At 37.2% G+C, this 27,095-nt stretch overlaps 1 protein-coding gene across 2 annotated transcripts in view; it reads right to left on the bottom strand.

Moving 5' to 3' along the window:
- The window catches only part of DPP10 (dipeptidyl peptidase like 10), a 1,405,335-nt gene that overhangs the window by 989,234 nt on the left and 389,006 nt on the right, over nucleotides 1–27,095 (bottom strand). The gene's annotated exons all lie outside the window — the stretch shown is intronic.

Raw genomic sequence — 27,095 nt, 5'->3', positions numbered from 1 at the left:
AATGTTCTGTGAATTATTCCATATCATGAAGAGAGCAGGTAATAGTTAGGATACAATGCAACTAATGAGGTGATATTTATACATTTTATTTTTAATACAAGAGGCTAATTATCTACTGAGAAGGTACATCTCTGATCTACCAGAACATAAGGCTATATTTAGTTGTACCAGACGACAGGGCAGAAAAAGTTGTTTGGGGATGTAATCAAACTGCATTTAAATATTTTAAAAGTTTAAATACCTCCAGCCCTTATTACCTATATTTATACTTGCCCTTTCCTTTTAAATTATGCACAACTGGGAAAACACCCTTCCCAGAACCTCATGCCTGATGATATTCTCAGTTTATGTATTTAAGATATTGGTTACTCGATAATTTATATTCTTTCACTTCTCGTTGAATTTACATAAAATATTTGTCTTCACCAGGCTGACACCTTAAATGAGAAGTAATACTGGCCTGATTATCATGCTTATTTATTCTCCTATTTCTAACACCATATTATACCTAGAATTAGGGAAATTGAGTGAACCACGGACACCTGGAGACATCTCCACAAAGTTCTCATTCACACAGCAGAGTAGAAATTTGGAAGCTAGTGAACAAGCAACTCCACTTTAAATATTTCTGTTTTTAGTCCTTCAGCAGCAAGTAAGGTCATGGATGCAGGTCCAAGCACCTGGACAGGAATAAAGAGAACAGAACCAAGATCTATATGCATGATGCTTGTTAATTGGTAGGATCTGGCAATACTTTGCTATAGCAGTGCAAATAATCCAGTCTTTGCAGTCAATTAGCTTCATTCTATTGAAGAGAAAGGTTATGAAATGAGGAGGAAATACATTTAAATGTCTATTGTAGTATAGGTACTATGTTCAGTCCTTTATAGGCATCATCTTAATATTTTCAATGAACCCTGATGATGCAGACACTACTTCTCCCACTGCATACATTAACACAGAGGTGAATGCAAATTCACACAAATAGTGGTGGAGTTATACTCCAAACTGCAATTAGGATGATTTCAAGGTTTGTGATTCTCTTAACATCTCAACGGTGCTCCTGAAGGAGAGAGATTGGGTCCCAACCTGACTGCCTGCAGCGCCCACTCTTTTAGGATCAACTGCACTCCCTAGTGTCACTTAACATTTGTTGTTTTCTTTATCTTCTGTCTCCATCAAAAGGCCTTTTCAGGAAAAAGATGCAAATTAAAAAAAAAAAAACCTTGGATTGTTATGATCATTATACAACTACAATTGTGATAAATTCATTTGAGTAATTAAAAAAAAAACATTTTCTCTCTCATGACTTAAGTATTAAATTCCCCTGAGGTATTTTTTACAATGCCTGTGTTTTCACTGGTAGTCACTAGGAAAATGGAGGGTCAGTAATACGCTGTACACAAAGAGTAGTTTCTGGATCACATAAGGGCTGGGTTCAAATTCTAACACTGGCCTAAAGTTACTTTTCTAAGTTTCAGTTATTTCATACATAAAACTGGAATGACAATACAAGGTTCTCAGTGTCATAAGAATAAAATGTGATCATACAGGTGAAATAACTATTCTTTCTAGAAGAATAAAAACTATTAGTCCCCATCTTGTGACTTGATAAAATAGGTATCATGGGTTTAAGATACTGCATGTATGTTCACATGCCTGTCGAATGTCTTGTTTATAAAACTCTTTTGTTCTCATCTTGTTTTTTACTGTTTTCCATCCTAATTTTGATATTTTTTTGGGTGTGATGTGTAGATTCAGAATGTTAACTGAATAAGTGTACAAAATTAGCGTTCTGGTGAAATAAAGCACATTCTCTTATAAAAAGCAACTTACATATTTCTAATGTTAATTACAGTTCCTTTCTTTTGCATATCATTCCTTGCTGATTAACCTTTACTAGTATGAATTCTTTATTATTATTTTGTAATTATTATTATTTTTAACAGTTATTTCCCCAATACAATTTTTTTCCTCCTGTACAGCATGGTGACCCAGTTACACATACACATTCTTTTTTCTCACATTATCATGCTCTATCATAAGTGACTGGACATAATTCCAAGCACTACACAGCAGGATCTCATTGCTAATCTATTCCAGAGGCAAGAGTTTGCATCTATTAACCCCAAGCTCCCCAACCACCCCACTCCCTCCCCGTCCCCCTTGGTAACCACAAGTCTGTTCTCCAAGTTCATGATTTTCTTTTCTGTGGAAAGGTCCATTTGTGCCTTATATTAGATTTCAGATATAAGTGATATCATACGGTATTTGTCTTTCTCTTTCTGACTTACTCAGTTTGAGAGTCTCTAGTTCCATCCATGTTGCTGCAAATGGCATTATTTTTTTCTTTTTTATGGCTGAGTAGTATTCCATTGTGTATATATACCACCTCTTCCTAATCCAATCATCTGTCAATGGACATCTGGGTTGATTCCATGTCTTGGCTATTGTGAATAGAGCTGCAATGAACATGCGGGTGCATGTGTCATTTTTAAGGAAAGTTTTGTCTGGATATATGTCCAAGAGTGGGATTGCTGGGTCATATGATAGTTCTATGTATAGATTTCTAAGGTATCTCCATACTGATCTCCATGTTGGTAGTATCAGCTTACATTCTCATGAACTTTATTATTAATGGCAATCTTTTAAGCCCAGTTTACTGTCTATATTATGGATATCTCCCTTGAAATGAATCACAAGTTCAAAGTTTTATTTTACCTCCTTGTTTCAATCATTTCTTTTTTTTCTTCATTTTTTTTTTTTTTTGGTGATACGCAAATTACATTTACTTTATTTTTTATTTTTTTCATTTTTTCTTTTTAAGGCCACAAAAAAGTGGCATATGGAAGTTACCAGCCTAGGGGTCAAATTGGAGCTGCAGCTACCAGCCTATGCCACAGCCATGGCAACATCGGATCTAAGCCACATCTGTGACCTATGCCACAGCTTGTGGCAATGCTGGATCCTTAACCCACTGAACAAGGTCAGGTATTGTACCCACATCCTCAGGGACACTATGTTGGGTTCTTAACCTGCTGAGTCACAAGCTCCACATTTTATTTTTTAATTGAAGTATAGTTGATGTTCAATATTATATATAGTGATTCACAATTTTTATTATATTTATTATAAAATATTTGCTATATTTCCCATGTTGTACAATATAGCCTTAGAGCTTATTTAGCAATTCATTTAATAGTTTAGAGCCATGGATCATGGGGTTTGAATCTTGCATTCACATCATCTGCACATTGTGCTGACAAGGAGTAAATAACTAAAATACCTACACCTAATTTTCTTCTAAACAGAGGGAAGGGAAGTATATCAAATTGAGCCCAGCAAAATAACAGAGGTTGGTACATTCCTCATATTCACGGCTTTGCTTTGCCTCTTCAACATGTAAGATTATCATATACCCCATTCAAATTATATTAAATGCAGAATGATTCAAATAGTGCCAGCTGCAAATTTAAATTTCAAATGGAAACATGCTCATTTGCTGACTCTTCTTTCACTTCTTTTCTTCCCCAACTTTTATTTTCTTCCTATTTTTCCAATTTATTTTAAAGCTATTTGATAGGTATTTCTTGTGAGAGAGTCTGCTCTAAGTGAGTAGTGCCTTTGTGTCTAAAACTACTTCCATTCCCCACCCCCCGTGTAATAGCAGTATTTTCTAGTTGCCTGCCATGACTTATAGACAAAGCTCAGAAAACTTCAGATGACATTAAGGAATGAGTAGCCCATTCTCTCATTGAATTGCTCAGATAGCTCAGAAATTGCCTTTTCTTTTCTTTTACCCAGACAAAGATTAAGAATTTTAAAATAACTGAGGCATGAAAGAAAATATGTGTGACCCAGGAAGGTAGGCTTGGTGCAGAGTGACAAGGAACTGTGTCCTTCCTGCCTATAGGTGGGTTTCGTCTAAATACCATGCTCTCCTCTTGCCTGAGGTGATCAGAATGAACTGACAGTTCCTGAATAGTTGAAGGATGATCCAGCGAATGCGGTGGTCCCACTGCAAATTCTGTTTTCTATGAGGATTTGAAGGGTAGCATGTACAGGCTGTGTTATAACCCTGAGGGTGGAGTTCATTTCAACACAATGAAACTTAGAGAAGAGAGATGGCCCAACCCTTAAGTGAACTCTCCATTTCCCTCTGGCATTTATCCTTCAGGAAAAACTTAAAAATTAATTCAAGTATAACATGTAGAAAAGTGAACTGATCCTAATTATGTGCCTTTAGATGAATTTTCACAAAGGGAGAATATATATACACACATATCCATGAAACTAGCTTCCACAATGAGAAACGGGAAATTTCCAGAAGCCTGGTGGCCTCCTCATGCCCACTTCTGGTCACTGTCACTTTCCTCAAGGTTAGTAACTATCCTAGCTTTCAACACCACAATATAGCTCTGCTTGTTCTTGACCTTGATATAAATGAAATCTCACTGGATGTAGTTGATGTTTGAGAGCCTTATTCTCAATATGAGGAAGGAAAAAGAAGAATAAAAGAACCGATTTTTTTTTTTTCTGTCACCCTTTCGCCTTCTCCTATTTCAATGAAGTTTTTCTTTTGGAATAAATTTAGATTTACAGAAAAATTGTAAAAATTGTACAGAGATTTCCTGGATAACACCCACCGATTTCTCCTACTGCTAACATTTTTGAAACATTTGTCAAAACTAAGAAACCAACATTGGTATATAAATTTAATTCAACCTCAGATTTCATCCATATTTCACTAGTTTTCCACTAATAATTACTTTTTTCCTGTTCTAGGATCTCATCAAGAACACCACATTGCATTCATGTAGTCATCATGTCTCTCAATATTCAACTGGCTAATGACAATTTCTTAGTCTTACATTGCTTCTCAAGACTGACATGTTGAAGAAAACTGGTCAGATACTTTGCAGACTGTCAGTTTGAGTTTGCCTGGTGTTTTTCTTGTGAGAAACTTAGGTTATGGGTTTGTGGAGCAAGCCCATCACAAAGGTGAACTCTTTTCTTCCCATCATATCAGTGATTACATGCTATCAAAATGACTTATATGGTGATGTCAACCTGGATCACTTTAGTTACATTAGTAGATGCCTGTTTTTTCCACGAAAACCACTCCCTGTCCCTTTCTTTGGATGTGAGTCACTAATCCAGGCCCCGCTGGAGGAGTGAGTCATGAGAATTACATTCCACTTCCTGGAGGGAACACTATCTTTCTTTAAAAAATGATTATTATTTTTTTTGGCCATGTTCCTGGGCCAGGCCTCAAATCCTCACCACAGCAGTAGCCAGAGCCACAGCAGTGACAACACCAGATCCTTAACCCACTGAGCCACCAGGGGACTCTCTGGAGGGGACACTATATACCTATATTGTTGTTCAGGATCCTCCTGTAAGGGTGACTTGTCATCCTCCTCCCATTTCCTTGTCGAGGTTTGTTTATATCAGTATGAACTCATGTATATTTATTTTATACTTCAGATTGCAATCTGGCATGATGGTACTAATTTTGCTGTTCAAATTGTTCTAGCTTTGGTCTTTGGGAACCTGTTCAGGTCGGTCCCTGTGTCCCTTTGAAATATGATCATCCTTATTTACATATTTATTTTATTATTCTTTACTTTCTGGCACAGGTATTCTTTTAAATATCCAACATTACCTGGGAATTCTCTCATTTTAAAAACAGAATTGAGGCTCAGAATAGTTCAGTACCTTGCCCAAGATCACTAGGAATTAAATAACAGAATTAATATTTTTTTGGTCATACCCATGGCATATGAAAGTTCCCAGGCCAGAGATCGAATCCAAGCCACAGTTGCAACCTGTGATAGCTACAGCAATGCTGTATCCTTAACCCACTGCACCACAGCAGGAACTCCAGAACTAATATTTAAACCCAGATACTCTGAGGCCCAAGGCCCTATGTTCTTGACAATACACTATATACCTCACAAGACAATTAGTGCTCACGAGAGGCCAGGACTCTTAAGGAGAACTTTACCACTAGACAACAGCAAGTGCACTCAGAAACAGCTCTCTGGCCTTGGAGCCTCTGGGAAAAGAACAGAGGCTTCTGTGTTGCTGTGGTACATTAATTATGAAAGCTAAAATTAACTGAGGAACAGGGTAAGCTCTGGGCTCTGTTGCTAGTTTGGTGACATGTTGGGGGTCACAAAAAACTAATGCTGTTTTATGGTTTTAGGTATCTGGATTGTTCAGCCACGTATCTATTTGAAATAGAATTCTATGATCAAACCGACTAAGCTTTTGCCTATTTCTGCCACCGTTCCAGCTTCTAGTCAAGAGAAGGTTATTAACTTTCAGTAGGTGACTTCCCAGAGGCTCTGGTCCATCCTTTACACATTGAAATAAGTATTGCTTCTAGCTGGTCAAAGCATTCCACCTCAAGTCAGGTTGGCCAAACTGCTGCATTAAAAGCATTATTATAGTCAGAAGGAAATCTATCACTTGTACACAGGAAAGAGACATTTATGTTTATGAGAGTCAAATACTTTTCCTAAATTGAGGGGGCAAATTGTTCATTTTGGGGTATGTATATAAGATGTCCAAAATGGGCATACAATGGGACATGGTACTGAGGCCCAGGGGAAGGTCATCCAAAATATGCCTCAATGTCGTATAGATTATTTTGAGTTAAAGTTACTTAAGAAACAGCCAGTGCAAGAGGGACACCTTGATCCCCCTGTCTCCCTGAATGCAGGGAATAAATCTGTCATGTGAAAAGTATAGAGGTAGAAGGACACCGTTATCACCAGAGATAGAGAATTCAGGGCCTATAAACTTGTATAAACATACCTTGGTATTTCTTTAATTTGCTACCCTAAGCCCAAACTCTATTTAGTCTACTCACTAACTAAGCACCCAAAGCATAAATTTCTTTGTCGTCTTAGTTCCTCCCAAATTTATTGTTTCTTTGTCTAAAAAGTATAGAAGCTGTCTGCTTTGGCTGTTATACTCTAAGCCCCATTTCCATGAGACCTGTGAGTAGGCATTAAAATTTATTTTTTTCTCTCTTGTTAGTCTTCTGTGTCAATTTTATTATTGGACCATCCGTAAGAACTCAAGAGGGGTAGAAGGGGAAAATTTCCCTTCCATGACACTTGCAAATTTAGAACTGTGAACTCTGGAGTTCCCATCGTGGCTCAGTGGTTAACGAATCCGACTAGGAACTATGAGGCTGCGGGTTTGATCCCTGGCCTCGCTCAGTGGGTTAAGGATCTGGCATTGCCATGAGCTGTGGTGTGGGTCACAGACACGGCTCAGATCTTGCGTTGCTGTGACTCTGGTATAGGCCAGTAGCTATAGCTCCAATTAGACCCCTAGCCTGGGAACTTCCATATGCTGTGGGCATGGCCCAAAAAATACAAAAAAAAAAAAAAAAAAAAAAAAAAAAAGACAAATAGAACAGTGACCTCTGCTTAAATGAATACATGCACAAAGGCCCCCATTACGTTTAGACCATAATTCTTTATCATACTTTTAGAGGTTCACTCAGAAAGCTGGATAAAGATTTCCTGAAGAAAACTCTATATTTTAACAATTGTGAAGTCAATTTTTATTAAATCCGTAAACACTACAACACATTTTGAAAAATGTACTTTAAAAAATTTTCAAATCGGTACCAGGCAAGTTAAACATATGTAACTGAATGTCACACGCAATACTCTGACAGTAGCATAGAAGTAAAAATATGCATGAATAGTCTACACAGTTCCAGATATAGGCCCCAAGCAATGTACTTAGAACTTGTACTTTCCTTCTTTGATATACATTTAATCCATTTCATCATTCTGAAGCCAAATGATGTTTAATGATGCCAATGAAAAGGTAAATAAAAACTGTAATTTTCACTTACAACTGAAACTATGTGTATAAATGTGGCCCAGGAAAGTACTGATTGATTTATATGTCCTATTCTAAAACACACTATTCTCATTTCTCACCCAGGGATGTGGAGTTTCTGGAAAAAAGGGAGATGGTACCTGAAATCATGATCTTTTGTTTGGGGGTCAATTACTGTAGTAGAGAAAAAGATTATCTAAGTATTAGCAAAGACACATTTTACCCATTAATGTGGGTATAGAACTTGTCCAAATTATTTGGTAAGTCTAAATTTTCTCCTGAGATCTTCACTTCCCAAGGGCCCCTGCCACTCACAGCTGTCCTTTGGTTTCTCATCCTAAAATTATTTTGGGATCAAAGGGGATATAAACAAGTAACCACAGTGGAACAGGACACCTTCCCTTTCTCTGAACCTATAAATTCTATGAAGTCTATGTGAGAGTGATTGTGCTTATGAATTTTGCCTCCATTTTCTTTAGAGCCAAGCATGTGCACTTCTCCTTTATGTGCATGTGACAGAAGAGACAAGTTCTCTGACCCTTGTGCATTGTTACAGATGCATGGATTGATGGTAGTTCAGGGACTTGACCAAAAAGATTGGAATTACCAGTCATGGAGAACTTAAGAGTCCCAGGAGAAAATCCCATTCTCTAGTTACTTTCTTTGAGGAAAATCCAAAATCAAAATATCATGTGAACTTGTAGCTGTGAGGTTAAATGTAAGTTCAAAGGTATAAGTGCAGCCATTGCCTTGGTGCGTTGGAAACTTTAAAAAATTTTTCAAGTCATTTTTGAAGCACACTTTGTAGGACACCAGACTGAGTAAATTTAGAAGAAAATAAAAAGAAAAAATATATTGTGCTTGAGCTCAACTTCCTAGAGAGATGAAACATACCCACATGAAATACTGGAAAATGATTGCAGAACAATCTGGAAAAAATTACATGGTTTGGTCATAATGAATTGGCCCTAGAGGGATGGAGAATGAGAGAATTAACATGGTATCAAAAGTGAAAAGTTATGTCTATGCATGCATCAAGTTACATAGTATTTTAAGAATTGTCCTATTAATTTGACTGTTAATTGGAATATAATTTGTAGATGGCTAAATAGACATTTAGTTCTTAATTTAAAAATAATTCAATGAATTTTATTATGTGTATAGTTGCACAACCATCATCACAACCTAATTTTAGAACATTTCCATCCCAAACCCCCAGTCCACCTCTCCCTACCCCACACCTGTCATCTGTTATAACCATAAATTTGTTTTCAAAGTCTGTGAGTCTGTTTTTGTTCTGAAAACATGCTCATTTTTATCCTTTTTTCAAAATTCCATATATGTGATAACATATGTTTGTCTCTCACTGTCAAGTCAACTTCACTTAGTATGATAATGTCTAGGTCCATCCGAGCTTCTGCAAATGCCATTATTCCATTTTTTATAGCTGAGTAATATTCCATCATATATATGTACCACATCTTATTTATCCATTCCTCTGTTGATGGACATTTAGGTTGCTTCCACATCTTGGCTATTTTATATAATGCTGCTATGAACACTGGGGTACATGGGAGGGTATGGGGAAAAGGGAAACCTCTTACACAGTTGGTGGGAATGTAAATTGGTGCAACCATTATGGAAAACAGTATGGGGGCTCCTCAAAAAACTAAAAATAGAATTACCATAAGATCCTGCAATCTCACGCCAAAGTAAACGTTTAGAACTCAAATACTCAATCTATGGGTCTTCCCAGCATTTTGCTAAGACAATTTATGACATCTTTTAGTTTTTGCTAGGGATATTCCCATTTGAACACTACTGTATCCCCATTAGCCAGAACTGAATCTGACAGAGTAGGCAATTGATTAACATCTATTCCTTAAGTGAGTATTAAAAAAATATATAGTTGCACTGGGGGGCCAAATGTTAAGAGAACTCACATGACTCTAGGCATAGAGCTGTGATTTATCACAGTGAAAGAATGCGAAGCCTAATCAACAAAGACAGAAGACACCTGGATTGAAGCCCAGAGGAAATTAGGTACAAGAGTTCGCTACCAAAGGAGTTACACAGGATGCATGTAATTCTTCCAGCCATTAGTTGTGATGTCGTGTATAAAATATTGTCCAACAGGGAATCTCATGAGAGGCCCAGATCCTGGAGTTTTTAATAGGGACTGGTTACATAGGTGCCCTCTCTCCAACATCTACCAACATTCCAGATACCCAGAAAGAGAGGAGTACGCAGAATAAACTATAAAATTTGCATAAACAATTTAAGTACAGTGACCCATTCTTAGCAGGGAATAATGGTCTCAAATCTCTATTCCCAGATTCTGGCCAAAGGCCATCCTTGTAAGCAGGCCTAGGAATAGCAGACGCAGGCCTGCTATGTTAACTCCTTTCTGCACAATCATATTACCTATTTCCCTTGTGGAAGATCTGGATTTGTGTATAGATGACAACTCTAAAAAGAAATGTGGTAGTTTCTTAATTAATTTGACTGAGTGTAACTTTGCAATGTGGACACACTTCAGGGTGGTGCCTTATTTATGAGTCATCTCACCCTCTCCATCATTACCCATTACAAACCCTGTGTGGGTGCTAATGTTCATCAAGTTCAATGATGCTCCATACACTGTACTCTCATACTAAAGCAACAGCCTAAAGATTTGATTGGTTTATTTATTCACAATTTCATAATTATAGCTCTCCTTTAACAGTATATAATGAAAACAAAATATAAACTGATACTAGATCTCAAAGACCAATAAATGCAAGCTTGTCTAAAATGCTGGGGAAATTGCCTATATCCATTGAAAACTGTCCATTTATTTCTTGGACACTTATGTCTCATAAAGAAATCAACAGAGGCAGGATGAATGGGAGGCATGATTGGGTATCATCAAATGCTAGGTAAAAGTGAAAATATTAACTCAAGGATATAGTATCTAGATAGCCAGTGTCTAGTATTTAATCAGAGGAACTTTCTTCTAACTTTCTAAATAATAGTTACAATACTAAACACTTTTTTTTCCTTTCCTTTTTAGGGCCACACAGGCAGCATATGGAAGTTCCCAGGCTAGGGGTCCAATCAGAGCTGCTGCTGCCAGCCTACACCACAGCCACAGCAACTCAGGATCCAAGCTGCATCTGCAACCTACACCACAGCTCACAGCAATGCCGGATCCTTTAACCCACTGAGGAAGGCCAAGGATCAAACCCACATCCTCATAGATACTAGTCCGGTTTGTTACCACTGAGACACAACGGGAACTCCACAATCCTAAACACTTTTACATTTTACAGCAAAAATGCTGTGGCAAATTTCTAGTGTTTTCCTCCATTTTACTAAGAATCCCCTTTGAGTTCCTGTTGACCATGTTCATTGGTCATGAACCTAAACTGTAATGCCCATTCAGTAATCTATAGTCATTGGCTTCTCTCAATGAAGACATAAATGAGCATATTCAAGAGAGTAGAGGGTCTGTGGTATTTTCTTGCATAAGATATTGAATGGTTACCATAGTTTTCAACTGCCCCCCCCACCACCAATGGAAATCTACTATTAATCAAACTCTCACTCGGAAGTCCAAGTAAAAAGTAAAAATCAGGAGTTCCCTGGTGGCCTAGTGGTTAAGGATCCAGCCTTGTCACCGCTATGGTGTGGGTTCAATCCCTGTCCCAGGAACTTCATAAGCCACAGGCATGGCCAAAAAGAAACAAAAAATTAAAAATCCAAACTCTTGGGATAGAACATGATGGAAGAAAACATGAGAAAAATAACGTATATATATGTATGCCTAAGTCATTCTGCTGTATAGCACAAATTGGCACAACACTGCAAATCAACTACATTTTAATTTAAAAAAAAATTTAAAAATCAGAGGAGCTGAAGAGCAAAAAAATGGGGAGGCCCAAACTGTACTTCTTTCCTCTCTTCATTTTCTTCTTCCAGCATCTCTCAATGTCAGCCTTCTAGAAAATAATCTGAGCACTACTAACTGAATTCAAGGACTAGCATGCATTCATTTGTTAATATGCAAAGATGGTAATTTGATCATAGTTGCAGAGCAGGTTCAGAGGACAAACCAGATTATAGCTGCCTTGACAGAATATGACAATATTGGGCCTCACTGTTTCTGCAGTGCTTTGGATGATTCTATCTCTGGAGATGGAGGCAAGGAGCCCCAGAGAGGTGTGGTTACAGACAAGAAGGCTTTGTCATCTGGTGTGACCTCACACTTGCGTTTAGGTTTCTTTACTCCCAGGACATGAGTTGGCTACTGTACCAGAGTCATTTTCACACCTCTTCCTGTTACTCTTTGTTCTTCTCAAATATATTTTTCACCCCTCCTTCTCTCCCCACTTATATGCTGTACTCATGCCTATATCTTTTGTCTGTAAATTTCAATCACCAACATCATTATGTGAGAATCAGCAAATCCCTGGCACGGTATAAATTAATACTCATAAAATGATGTAAGGAGAAAAAGGGCCTCTTCTTATCTAAACTCCTGTCTGATAAATATATGTTACAGTAAATTACCCAATTAAACAAGCATAACACAAAAATTAGATGTTTGTTTGTATACATCTTTGAAGAAGTAACCATTTTCCTTTTGGTGCTATTTATTATCTCTTCAATTTGCAAAAGCTGAGTAATCAGGAATTCCACACCATGGCTTTAATTGCAAGCATATCCACTAAGTGCTGACGTGAGATATTCTGTTGCTGAGCTTTTTAAAAGTGGCAACTTCTTTTCTTTTCTTCCCTTTCTCTTCTTTTTAGTAATTAAGATGGCCCTAAAGAATCATAACCATGCCTGGCTTTGCAATATGTGTAGTTGCCTTTATAAGCCCAATTACTTGATAAACAACAAAGATAATGACAAGGATAATAACTATAATAATAGGTAAGGTTGGTGGTCTGTCTGCCCTGAGCCAGACATCATTGTAAGCATTTGGAATGCATTGTTTCATTCAATGATGTCAAGAAATTTATTTAAACGTCTCAGAATGCATCAAAGACAAACTGACCCAATTCACAGACACTTGCCCTTCTCTTAAGTTCTGTATCACAAAGAGTCTGGACTGCACACCCATTGGCTGAACATCACACTACCTCGGACCATTCTCTAACCTCGAATCTCCAGCCACTTGCATATTAAATAATATATTTATTTATCAGGAAGACTGGACCTAGGTGGTTTCTTTTCCCAGGGTCTCTCTCACTTTCTCTACCTCACTAACCACCAGGTTCTGCAAATTTTATCTCCTAAATATTCTCACACTTTAAGATACAGATGAGTGCCCTGGCAATCTTTTAGGATGCAGATTCTGAATCAGCAGGTGTGGGGCATGAACAGAGATTCTGCATTGGTCACATACATCAGGGTGATGCCACGCTGCTGATCCAGGGGATTGATCTCACTCTGAGAAACAAGGTTCTCAGCAATTTCAGAACTGAGCTTCTCTCTTTCATCCATGGTTCTTATTTGACTATGTAAGAGGAACAGCTTGATCCATGGACGACTGCAAGAGAATACATCCCCGACACGCCAATTTTTTTTTTTTCATTTTGTTCAGTAAACCATGTCTATGTGCTTTTTTTTTTTTTTTTTTTTTTTTGGTCTTTTTAGGGCCACACCTGAAGCATATGGAAGTTCTCAGGCTAGGGGTCAAATTGGAGCTGACTGGCCTACACTATAACTACAGCAACGAAGGATCTGAGCTATGTCTGCAACCTGCACCACAGTTCATGGCAATGCCACATCCTTAACCCACTGAGGGAAGCCAGGGATCAAACCTGCGTCCTTATGGATACTATTGGGGTTCATTACCACTGAGCCACAATGGGAACTCCCTCCATTCTCTTTCTTATCCTTCTTCCTTTTAAACCTTATGAAATTCTTGTATCCCTCTGTTACTCTAGTAAGAGAATACAGACTCACAAGTCCTAACTTTTGTATAGAGGACTATGAATGCTTATGAATTTCTCAGATAAATTATTCTCAAATACTTGTATATTATGTCACTTAACCCAGAGTTATTCTAATGTCTTAACCTGGTGAAAATTCCATTTCCAGAAAATCTCTGAGGGGATTTTAGACAAGAGCTTGGTGAAATTTATATTATTGGCTAATTGATTTTTGGTGACCCTCAACTTGCACATGGCTAATTTTCCAAACATATCATGGTGAATTCCCTCTGACCCCCACAGTTCATCTTGCTGTCCTGTGGCAACTACTCAGTCCACTTTCTTATCTCCAGGGATGAATCTGCATGGAAATACTTTGCTAATGGAACAAAGTGCATGGATCCGTGGTGGTCTTTGGAAGGATACCATTGAAAAAAGATTAAAGGAATTCCAGTCATGGCTTAGCAGAAACGAATCTGACTAGCATCCATGAGGACACAGGTTCAATCCCTGGCCTTGCTCAGTGGGTTAAGGATCCAGAGTTGTAGTGAGCTGTGGTGTAGTTTGCAGATGCAGCTTGGATCCTGCATTGCTGTGGCTATGCAGTAGGCCAGTGGCTACAGCTCTGATTAGACCCCTAGCCTGGGAACCTCCATATGTTGCTGGTGCAGCCCCCCCCCATAAAAAAAGATGAAAAAAAAAAAGATTAAAGAGAATGGTGATTAAAAAAATGTAATATGCTCAAGTCTTTTAATTAGTAAGTCAAGGAAAGGCAAATGAAAGATTTTTTTTTGTCTCTACCAATAATATTTCCAATAAAAGAATATTACTCAAAATTTCTGAGGATATGAGTGAGCTTAGATATTACTGGTATTTAAATAAGCTTAAGGGAAATTTGTAAATATATACTAAATGCATTAGAAATGTGCATGCTCTTTCCCATGCCTACCAATTCAACTACTTAGAATTTATCCTAAAGAAATTAATAGGCAAATATGCAAATATAAATTACATACATATATTTAGAGAAACACAGGGTTATATATAAATTGTATTTCTCAAAATATTTAAAACAAAAATAAATAAAATATTTTAAAATATGGAAATTGTTAATTAGTATATTAAAGCATATTAAAAATATATATGTATATATATATTTGTTTATGGCCACACCTGGGGCATATGGAATTTCCTGGGTCAGAGATTGAACTGGAGCTGCAGCTTTGACCTACACTATAGCTGTCAACCTATGGCACAGTGTGGTAACCAGGATGGGGATCGAACCCCCACCTCTTCAGGGACTTGAGCCACTGCAGTTGGATTCTTAACCCATGGCGACATAGCAAGAACTCCTGAAATAATTTGTATTTGATCATCTGTGACCTAAAAAAAGTTGCACTACAATTTAATAATAATATAGTACATATAAATAATAGAATACTAGCTTGCCATTAAAATGTACATGTACATAAAAATATACATGGACGACTTTGAACCAAATGTTAATAGTACTTATATCTGAATGTTTGGATTCTTTTTATTTTTTTCTTTTCTGTATTTTATAAGTTTTCTCTCAATGAACACAGGCAAATGTGTAATTTCAAAATAAATAAATAAAAAGGCCAGTGTTGAGATAATGAATTAGCAATTTTTTTGCATTAACAATTTGAAGCTCATTTCCAGTAACCCAAAGTTGGGGGTACTTCAAAGTATTTTCTGCAGATGGTGATGTGATAATATGTGTTATTAGAAAAAGTAATTTCCAGTTATTGTATTGGAATTCAGTAATTACTTTTTCAATAAAGAAAGTGAAAACCATTAAAAGCAAAAATGTGAAAGAAATTAGCTTTATATCTTACACTCAATTAAACTATCATAGCAAGAAGGTAATGAATTAAGATAATTTGAGGATAGGAATAAGGCTTTACAAAGCAGAGATTTACTGCTCTTCTAAATCCATTAAAATACTCCAAAAGAAGATCACAGCAAAACAGTCAGCCCCCACGACAGTTCTGAGAAATTGCAGGGTGCATGCTAAATTGGTAGAGCATTTTCAACCTCTGACATCTTAGAGGCTCATGTACAAAGTAGCTCAAGCAGGCAAAAGGTGGCATGGTGATAGTGGCTCCAAAGAAAAGATGAATTTTCCACTGGCTTCACTACTTTTGGGAACAATAAAACAGTCTTATTCTTCAGGCATTTGTTTTTCCAAAGTACCCATAACATTTGAGCAGTTATAAATATGTGAGCATTGCATTTATTAAAAGGAGGTGCTAAAAAATAGTAAACTCTTGCCACTCCCTTGCTCAAAACTCTCCCATGGCTTCTCATGGCAACTGAAATAAAAAAGTAAGATTCCTTACTGGGAAGGAACATAAGATTCTAGAGGTTCCAGGTTTTGCCTGTCTCTCTTTCACTATCCATCATCTGTACTGGCATTCTGGTTCTAGAACAGGACAAACTCATTTCTCCCCGCCCCTTGCCTCTGAGCTTGCTGTCCCCTCTACCAGGAGCACCCTTTCTTCTCTTCTTCAAAGGGCTAGGTCCTTGTCATTCAACCTGGGCTCTTATGTTTCCTCCTTAGAGTTCTCCAAACCCTGGGCAAACAAAAAATACCCCCCTACTTATACCCCAGTCATTTTCTCTATCACATTGCCTTCTGTGTGTGTGCAGCTTATTCCATGGTATGCATCACCATCTGACATTTCTTTTTCATCTGTGAACCTCACAAGAGAGAGAAGGATGGGTCCCCAATTCCTAGAACTGTGCCTGGCATGTAGATGCTCCAACATACTGTTGAATGCATGCCATGGTCACCAATGGAATGGTCTGGATTGTTTCATTTGTGTGGTTAGAATGGCTAACGGGAGCAGCTATAAAAAGATGGACAGTGCAATGATCTCAACTTTCTACAAAGTCTCAGCCAAAGCTGGCTCAGGTGGGTTTCTTGTCCAAAATACCACCCCTCTGTTTGGTTCTTCTAATTTTTTTTGGTTTCACTTCACTTTGATAGGAACTGAATTACCAGTAACAAGGTGAATGCCCAACACTGCTTTGCATCACTTTTAATATCATCGAATACCTGGAGGTTTGGAAATGAAACCCTATAATGAAATCTCCCTGCCTGGGAATTACTGGTTTCGTTTTTACATATTTTCAAAGATTTTTTAAAATAAAAATTTACTTTTATTTTCATTTTCTAAAAATGATGCTACACTTTAATAGTATTTTAATTCTTTTTAAAACAGACCCTGGCCCAATTTCAACATGCCTCACCATCTGGGCAGACATCTTCCTCCTTCTCCCTCCCTCACCTTGAGATTCAACTGAAGCCAAGCAGAGCAGTGTCTTTCCAACCATTATTCTCTTACCCTCTATGGTGCATAGATGTCTTTGCAGGAGTCCTTGAATATGTGCTTCCTTTTTTTTGGCCATGCTCATGGCAGGCAGAAGTCCCTGGGCCAGGGATCAAACCCACACCACTGCAATAACCAGAGCCACAGCAGTGACAACTCTGGATCCTTAGCCCACTGAGCCACAAGGGAATTCTGAAAATGTACTTCTTTTTAAAGGGATATGAAGCACAAACACAAATTTGAGAATCACTGAGGTAAAAAAAAATGAAATAAAGGAGGGCTTATATTTGAAATACTAATAGCCATAGGAGAAAAAACGTTCTGTCAGTCATTCCTACTAGAGTGTGGTTTAACTTTGCTCATACACAGATGGGACTATGAGAAAGGAAGATTTGCTAGGAAGTAGGAGAACAGTAATTTAATATCATGAATGTATCATTTTTATTCTCCAAATAGGAGCACCTGGGCACAGGGTGTTGACATAAAAAAGAAGGAAGAAAGGAGGTGAAAGGAAAGTGGAGCTTTGTGTGCTGAGACAAAGTTACATTTTTAAATCTTGGTCTGGAGTTCAGGAAAAGAAAACCAAATTATTCTCATTCACATTTTTATTGTGGCCAGGGGCCAGAACCTGGAATTTAGCTGTAGATCCCCCCATAGAGGTTTATTTAATTTCTTCATAGTTTAAGGCAACTTTTACAGGTGAACATGGACAAACTAGATCCTAAACCTGATGATACAAATGAAGGAAAATTCATTCTGAATTTCAAATCCAGTCTAGGAATTCTTTTTTTTTATGGCCACACCTACAGTATATGGACGTTCCTGGATTAGGGGTTGAATTACAGCTGCAGCTGCAGGCCTATGATGCAGCTGTGGCAAAGCTGAATCCTGAATCCACTGAGTGGGAACAGAGATGGAACCAATATCCTCATTGGCACCAGATGGGTTCTTAACCCACTGAGCCACATCAGGAACTCCTAGTCTAGGAATTCTTTAGCTCTGCAGACAGTAATCTTCCAAGGGCAAGACTCCATTTAATTCATGGTTGAACTTCCCCGACCTATAAAATCATGGAGTAAATTCCCAGTGGACACTTTTGAGTGTAGTATGATCTAGGGGCACAATTTCTCATAAGTTGGGACACGTGTTTCAGGTTTTCCAGTTTAAGGAGCAAGCTGATCACATCTGTGCAATTCATGTGACTCCAAGATAGAATCTAACATTCCCATTTCTCAGTTACTATCCCCTGCATGGAAGAGGGCCCTTCCATTCCTGAAAACAGAGGGTCGCAAAAGGTGTCAGCCTCCCAGTAGGAGACAGTAAAACCTAGAGCAGAGTTCTCAGCAACAAATTATGTGATAACAAGCACTTAAAATAGTGAGACAGTCTCCTCTGACCTCAGACCAGGCAGCAACTTGCTAGGAGAAACTTCAAGGGAAAGAAACAAACAAAACATACCCTATTTCCTTCACATCTGCCAAATGAGAGGCATGCTTTCTGTTTTTATGAACTTTATAAAACCTACAGTTTTCAAAAACACAACACAGGGAGGGATAAAACATAGGTATAGAGCTCAGTTGCGTATTTCCCTCAGGTATTCAGTGACCAGGAAGGAGCCTAACCCCGCTCTACTTAAAAGATCAGTAGTTGCAAGGTGACTGGATGCAAAAAAATAAATAAATAAATGAAGCAAACACAACATCCAGAGTGGGAAAAAAGTTTAGTAAGTACCCACCCCCTCCAAATTACTACCTTTTTTAGCTCCTTATGCATATTGTAAGGGCAGAGAAGAATAATGCGAATATTTTCCTTTTACAGCTCAGTCTAATTTGGCATGCCATTATAATTTCTGGCTCAGTTAGCAAATGACTGGAAACACTGCTTTCTGCAATTTTCCCTACAATATGACAGTTCTGTAAGTTGTTCTACTGATGTACTTGAAACCAATCCAAGATGGGAGTGACAATTATTCTCAATTTTTATTACCAAGGAGGTTTTATTACCAAGGAGTTCCTGTGTGGAACCTCCGGATTGGCCATCTACATACTGTGATTATGGATTTGGGAAAAGAAAAGTCTGACTAATTTCAGGAATGAAGATGCCTAGAATTCTACTATTAGAGATTAGCTCCTTTGGATCAACATTGTACTCTCTGGAATAATATTTTTCCATGTGAATATACTTGAGTATATTATAATGAACAAACACTATTGAAATCTTCACATGAAAAGAGTCTTAAGTGTTGTGAAGTCACTGGAGGGAGAAGGGAAGATATCTTTAAGAAGAGGTAATAGAAGAATATTTTAAAAAACTGGTTTACATTCTGAAGATAAAGACAGGTGGTAGAATTTCTCAAAAACTGGCTGATCTTGAGTATATTACATAAGCGCTTTTTAAAATTTTTTATTATAGTTGATTAATAATGTTATGTCAATTTCTGCTGTATAGCAAAGTGATCCACTTGTATATAATTATGTATACATTATTTTTCTCCCATTATCCTCCATCATGTTCCATCACAAGTGACTAGATATAGTTCCCTATTCTATGCAGCAGCATCTCATTGCTTATCCATGCCGAATGCAATAGTTTGCATCTACTAACCTCAAACTCCCAGTCCATTCCACTCCCTCCCTCTCCCACTTGGCAACCACAAGTCTGTTCTCTACGTCCATTAGTTTTTTTTTTTTTTTCCTGTAGATAGGTTATTTGTGCCATATATTAGATTCCAGATGAATGGATTAAGAAAATGTGGTATATATATACAATGAAATACTACTCCACCATAAAAAAGAACAAAATAATTCAATTTGCAGCATCATAGATGGAAATAGAGACTCTCATACTAAGTGAAGTAAGCTCTTTGATCACTAATGATTCTTATCCGTAAGATGAGTATTAGAAGAGGGAGTTAGAAAGGACAGGAATGAAAGCCTACATAGTGCTACATCTTCAGGATGGCTGTCACTCCAGGAGCTTCTTGACCCTAACGGACTTTATGAGAATGCTTGTCTCAGTTCCAGACACCATTGGTTAAGGGTGGCCTCAGAGTCATCAACCCCCTTTTTCTGTGGTTAGGCAAACACAAGGGCAAAGTGTTGCCAGTATGCACTTGAAAATGAATGGAAGAAGTCTTTGTACAACCGGTCACTACAGCAGCAACTGGAGTAAAGGGGTTGGGGGAGGAATATTTTAATTGTCACTACCAAAGAAATGCCAAATGCACATAATTTAATATTTAAGTATTTAGTTATTTAGTAACTCCTTCCTGTCTCTGTAAAAGTAAATTCTCTGAGAGCCCGCAAATTACTTTGATTTACTCATCACACCTATTCTCATGTCAGTATTTGTTGAATAAATGAAAGAATGAGGGACCCGTCGTGGCGCAGTGGTTAACGAATCCGACTAGGAACCAGGAGGTTCCGGTTTCGGTCCCTGCCCTTGCTCAGTGGGTTAACGATCCGGCGTTGCCATGAGCTGTGGTGTAGGTTGCAGACACGGTTCGGATCCCGCGTTGCTGTGGCTCTGGTGTAGGCCAGTGGCTACAGCTCCGATTAGACCCCTAGCCTGGGAACCTCCATATGCCGCGGAGCGGCCCAAAGTTATAGCAAAAAGACAAAAAAAAAAAAAAAAAAAAAAAAAAAAAAGAAAGAATGAAAGATATTGCCTTTCTCTTTTAACTATAAATTTTGGGTGGGTATATTTTAGTTCTGCGATGCTTAGTTTCGTTGTCATTTTGCACTTTTATAATTGTTTTTTAAATTACTTCTCTTTAACACCTTCCCTTTTTAATTAACTCTGTTTTTACCATTTTTGCTTAGAGGCAATTTTATACTTTCAATAACTGAGTTAAGGGTCTTTTCAAATCTTGTTTACTTTAAGATGCTTTAATTGAGCTTTTATGTTGTATCATTAAACTTCTTTAAATCCTTACTAAACTAGCTTTTAATTTTAATGATTTTGCTCATAGATCCTTTTTCTTTCCAATCTGTAATTTTCCTTGGAACAGAAATAGTTTATGGCTTTGGATTAGCATATTTTATCAATGTCATCTCATTTGATCATTATAAAGACAATAACTGATAGAAATCACAGGGGAGAGCTACACTCCCTCGTTTCTGAGACCAGAAAGCTGAGGAATGTTTTCAAACTAAGGTCCATGGGTCCCCTGTGTTCCTTCCACTCCACTGTGTGGAGTGAATTGTGTGAAATTACTGAAACAACCTCATTTGAAATCACTGAAATCATTCTCAAGAAATGCCAAGATATGGTAACATTTATTTTACAGATGCAGTAAACAAAAATGCTACTATAGTCACTACCCACTTAATTAAACTTACTTTTTCATAACCTGTTTACCATACCTCCGCAGGCTCTAAATCTGTCAATGTGACAATAAAGTGAAAAGAGAAGTTATAAACTGGCCTTGATAACAACTACAATCAGTTGACCATTTGATTTGATTTCCATGTTCCCTCAGAACAGTCAGTGTAACTCTTATTTTCCTCCCCTACTCCAGCAGGTGCTTTCCAATTCTATAAACCCAAAATTCTACTTCTAAGGAATTTTCTCTCTCTCACTGATTTTTTTTGCAAGAGCCAAGTGAAAATATAAGAAAGCCACATGTAAAAATATATATTTAACTATATACACACAGGCACACTCCTTGACCTTCATATCTCATCTACAAAGTGAAAAGAAAAAGAGAGTCCTAGTAATTCTCATAATTAGTATGAAGATTCTATGGAAAATGTAGAATACATGTCCATATACCTATACTCACGCACAGTTGTAATCAGGAGTTTGAGGCTCAGCTTCACGAGTTGACTTTGAAGAAATGAGTGACTTTGGGTCTCTTTATTTCATTTTCCTCAGTTAAATCAGGATATTACTTCTTTGGGGCTACTTTTATTTTATTTTATTTTTGTCTTTGAAGGGGCACACCTGCAGCATATGGAAGCTCCCAGGCTAGGGGTCGAATTGGAGTTACAGCTGCCAGCCTATGCCACAGCCACAGCAACACAGGATCTGACCCATGTCTGCAACCTACACCACAGTTCATGGCAACATCTGATACTTAACCCACTGAGCGGGGCCAGGGATCAAACCCACATCCTCAACTAGGATACTAGGCGGGTGCGTTTCAACTGAGCCATGGCGGGAACTCCCTGGGCTATTTTTAGAGGAATATTCTAAGGATGAAACAGAATGATGCATCTGCAAAAGGGATTTAAAGACAAAGTATTATACAAAAATTTAATGTGCCTTGTAAAAATTATATTACTCTGTGTGTGTTTTCTTATTAAGAAAGTGACATATGGGGATTATGGAAGAGGGTGAGGAGAGACAAATGTGGATGCGCCCCTCCTAACACTCATTTTCTTCTCCTTTTTAGCAGTTGAACAGGAAGCTGGCTCTGCTGATTTGCAGTAACTCAATGGATGATCAGGCAGATGCTAGAGGCTGAGCCCGTGAGAATTGACCCTTTTTTCAAAGATCCATTTTTCTATCAGAATACTTCCCTTATTATATATTTACCTAGCTATCCCTTGTTTCCCTTCTTCTACATATGTAAACTAACATGATGATGAGGTTCTCACTACCTGGGTGCTTTTCCTAACATGTCAAGCTCTGCTGGTTCCAGCATATCTCTTGATGGAAAAACAATATGAGCCTCTTATCATCTGCTCTGAAATTGCTATCCATATGTCTGTACCATGTGTCACAACGAGTGTGTTATACTTGTGCCACTTTGCACAAAAATAAATGAATAAATGCATAAATATTAAGCCACAAATCCCACAAGCCATGGATAATCACTTACTGACATTTTAGCAGCATTTTGAATTGATTTGGAAATTTAGCTGGAGATTCACAGCTAAAAGCAACTCTCCTCTGTTAGCTTTGCTGATCATCTATATGGCAAACTGATAACAGGGATGTGACAAGGAGATTTAGAATAATCATAGTATTTTTCCTCTAAACTGTATGTGTAAAGAGATTTCATTGATTGAATGTAAGTTCCTTGGCATATTATATAATGCCCTCTCTGTTGAGCATTATTTTGTATTTATTCATTTATGTTTTTTCATTTCATTCAATGATTTTTGTTAATTACGATTATATAGCACATTATGAGCACCCAAGATTTAAAAAGGTGGAAAAAGATGTTAAACACATTCCTTGCTTTATGAGAATTAAACTTTTATCCTAGTAGAAGAAACAAAACAAACACAGGCAAATTAAATGTTTTATTCACCATTTTATTCCTAGTAACTGACAAAATAATCTTCCAATAACACTAAAATGTTCTTGACTCAAAGAGTATTTCATATTCACTCCACACATGCCTGAAATTTTCATTCACAATAACTCAGAATAAGAATTTAATAAAATAATTTAACTAGGTAGTCTACTAATTTAAAATGAACTCCTCTTATGTTTGTAAATGTTCTGTAAACATTTACAACATCTTACGTGAATACAATTTAATGAAAACTTTAATAATAACAATACTCTTCAAAACCATCTTTCTTAAGAAATGTAGAATTTAAATAAATGTATTCATATTATAATGGTGTATTAAGGTAACAGTGATTAAACACTGAAAATTCAATGGCATTTAATGATAACAATTGGCTAAATTTTGCTTTAATGTATAAACACGTTGCTCAGTTTTGTTTTAATGTATAAACACGTTTAGTATATTTAAAATCCAAATACTCTCCTGTATGCTAATGCATCGAAAACATCACTCTAACTTATGAAATTAAACTGGTACTTGGGTTAAGGCTTACTCTCAATAATTATTAGTCTTTTAGATTTTATTTATTTATTTTTTGGTCTTTTTACCATTTCTTGGGCCGCTCCTGCGGCATATTGAGGTTGCTAGGCTAGGGGTCCAGGTGGAACTGTAGCCACCGGCCTACCCCAGAGCCACAGCAACGCAGGATCCAAGCCTAGTCTACAATCTACACCACAGCTCACGGCAACACTAGATCCTTAACCCACTGAGCAAGGTCAGGGATTGAACCCTCAACTCCATGGTTCCTAGTCGGATTTGTTAACCACTGAGCCACAACGGGAACTCCAGTCTTTTAGATTTTTAAGGAATATATAGTTCACACGTAAAGGAACTGCCGTTGGAAAAAATAAAGTATGATAATTTGTCACTTGCTTGTTTTCTCAAAGCAATGCTGTAATAACGGTTGATGGAGTCAGATGGCAAAAGTCCCCACATTATCAGAGCAGTATCATCTGCATGATGTATGTGAGTTATATATGTGTTATATGTGTAAGTTAGGCAGTGCTCATCTTCTTTTCTCCCTCCCTCTGTTCCTTCCTATCTTCCTTTTTCCTTTCTTTCTCTTTCTTATTCTCATGAGAAAACAGGCATTCTTGATAACTAGAACCTGGTATATGTGAATAGCTAAATCCCACTTGATAAAATAACAATACAGGCAGAATTCTAGGGTGCTATCAGATGATTTTAGTGTGCTTCTGGGCATCCCTAGTGGCAGAATATGGTAAAAGTGGAGTTATCACAGGTCAGGGCTTGTCATGAATAGGCTATGGAATCAAATGAAATATAAGGTCAAGTTAGGCTTAGGCTGGGATATAAAGAGTAAAGTGATATCAGATTGAACAGTGTCAACATTAGCAGTGTGTTTAACAGGATTCAGTCACCATGAGTTCAAGTTTTATAAGATATAAAAGCAATAGGTCCCCTAAAACAACAGGGAGCTGTCTGGTGCCCTAGATAAGACATAACTAATGAGAAGCTGTTTAGAACCTAGGATAGCTCCCAGGGAGAGGGCTCTTATTTTAACACTCTAAGTCCTACTGCAGCCTCTATGTCTATAGTTAAATCTATGTATAGAGAGTGGTTCTCAGAAAACTTTAGTTGCCTGAACAATTTTTCTTTTGAGTCCTCAGCTTAACTTTATTAAACAAAGATTTCCACATTCAGTGAAGAATATTTAATTTTCACATCCATACAGAGGAGAGAAATCCAAGTCTTGTCTGGAAGTTCCATAAGGCTATATAATAATTAGAAGACCATTATCTTGGTTACGAAGAGGAATTCTGGATTCTGCAATACTGGATGTCTCAAGCCCTAAGGTACCTATGCCACTGGACCAAAGAAAGAGACCAGACATATGCATAGATTCCAAGGCAGCTGCTATCTGCCACTGGACTAAGCAAAATGCTATTTTTTAAAGTAGCATGTCTAAGAAAGGCAAGAATAGATGGTATATTCTTTTTTTATAAATACCTTAATTGATTGCAATGTTATTAAATTGTGCACTGTCTTTCATTTAATTAAATTCATGATTGATTTTAATATGCCAGATTCCTGAGGCAGAGACTAGCAAGATTCAAATCTCCATTTTATCATTGACCTGAGAAAATAGGTGAATTGTATGTTCCAGTCTCCTTTAGGATTAGATGCTGTCTTGTGTCCAAGTTTGGACCAATAGAATTTGCATGAAAGTGTAATACACTACCTCCAGGCCCAGTGTATGCATTCTCCCACGCTATCTTTCATAATTTCTCTTCTTTTTTCACCTCCCAGTTTGATTAATGCAGCTTCAGTGGAACACTCCAAGATTCTAAAGCTAAACAAAACCCTTAGATAGAAGTAAGCCTGGAACCCCAAATAATTGCATGGGGCAGAAACAACCTCCCTCCCTATTCACCAAAACTCGGAGTTGTTATAGATTTATCCACTGCAACTAACACTGTAAGACTGAAGAGATATTTTTGAATATAATATATCTGACTCATATCCTGTCATATGAAAGTGAAAGTCCTAACTATGACCAATGACACCTGCCTTTTAATAAGCTGGACTCTGGAATATATAATACAAATATATAATACACTTTGGTGTTTTGCACTTTGAAAATTCACTATGATCTTCCGAACCCAAGAGTATGACTTATCCTACTATTACAAGCATTTCCCCTAAATATTAAATAAAATGATGATTGATGGTGATAATAATGATGTTATTAATAAAATCTTTTTGGATTTGTTATCCTTATAAATAATATATTTACTTACATCATCTTACTCTCAAACATATACAAGATGAACATAACTATTCCTATTTTAATGGTATTACAACTGAAACCCAGCAAATGTTAATAATAAAAGAAAAAAATTCAAACTCAGATCTTCAAATTATTGATCCTAAAGTCCATGCTTTACCATTATTCTATGATTTTTTTAGGCAGAACCTGTTACCAAATGGTGGGTGTGTCTGAGTCTACTTAAGGGCAGGGAGCTCTGTGTGTATATCACTTGACAGAAGTTACTACAAAACATGTTGGTGCTGCAGATAAAGCATTTGTATTTAATGCTGTCATTACCATATAGCCAGAACATTATACTGCATTTAAGAGACATAAAATTGTCATTTGAATATTTACTGCTTTTGGCCTCATTTATTACTGAGAGTAGCTTTGAGATGAGGATTTAAACACGACTTTACATTTATTCCTCAAGTTCTGTCATAAAGGATTTCAGTACAAGGCTTTCAGCATTTCTGAAATGGAAGGTCCTCCCCAGCTAATTGCATCAGGTCAAACACCTTTCTTCACTTATTGTTGAAGACTGCAGCAAGTAGCTTAATATTAGAGATTGAAACAGGACAATTGCCAACTTTCCAAAACTTTTCCAGAAAAAAAAATAATTTAGCAGGAATAAAATATCCAAATGGAGTACTCAAAAAAAAAAAAGACTATTAAAAACTGCTATAGACTGAATATTTGTATCCCACACCCCACTCCAAATTTATATGGTAAAATCTAATCCCCCAGTGTGATGGTATTTAGAGATTGGATCTTTAGGAGGTAATCAGGTTATGAAGGTGGAGCCATCACACATGAGACTAGAGACTCGTTTATCTCTATTATCAACACAGATATATCTCCACATGAATACA

Source organism: Sus scrofa, chromosome 15 (assembly GCF_054392235.1).
Source record: "Sus scrofa isolate SSC_HxYL_T2T_F1_AM1 chromosome 15, Sscrofa_HxYL_maternal_Yorkshire_Landrace_v2.0, whole genome shotgun sequence".
Classification (NCBI taxonomy): Eukaryota; Metazoa; Chordata; class Mammalia; order Artiodactyla; family Suidae; genus Sus; species Sus scrofa.
The sequence above is the reverse complement of the archived record's forward strand: the minus strand, read 5'-3'. Positions and strand labels throughout refer to the sequence as shown.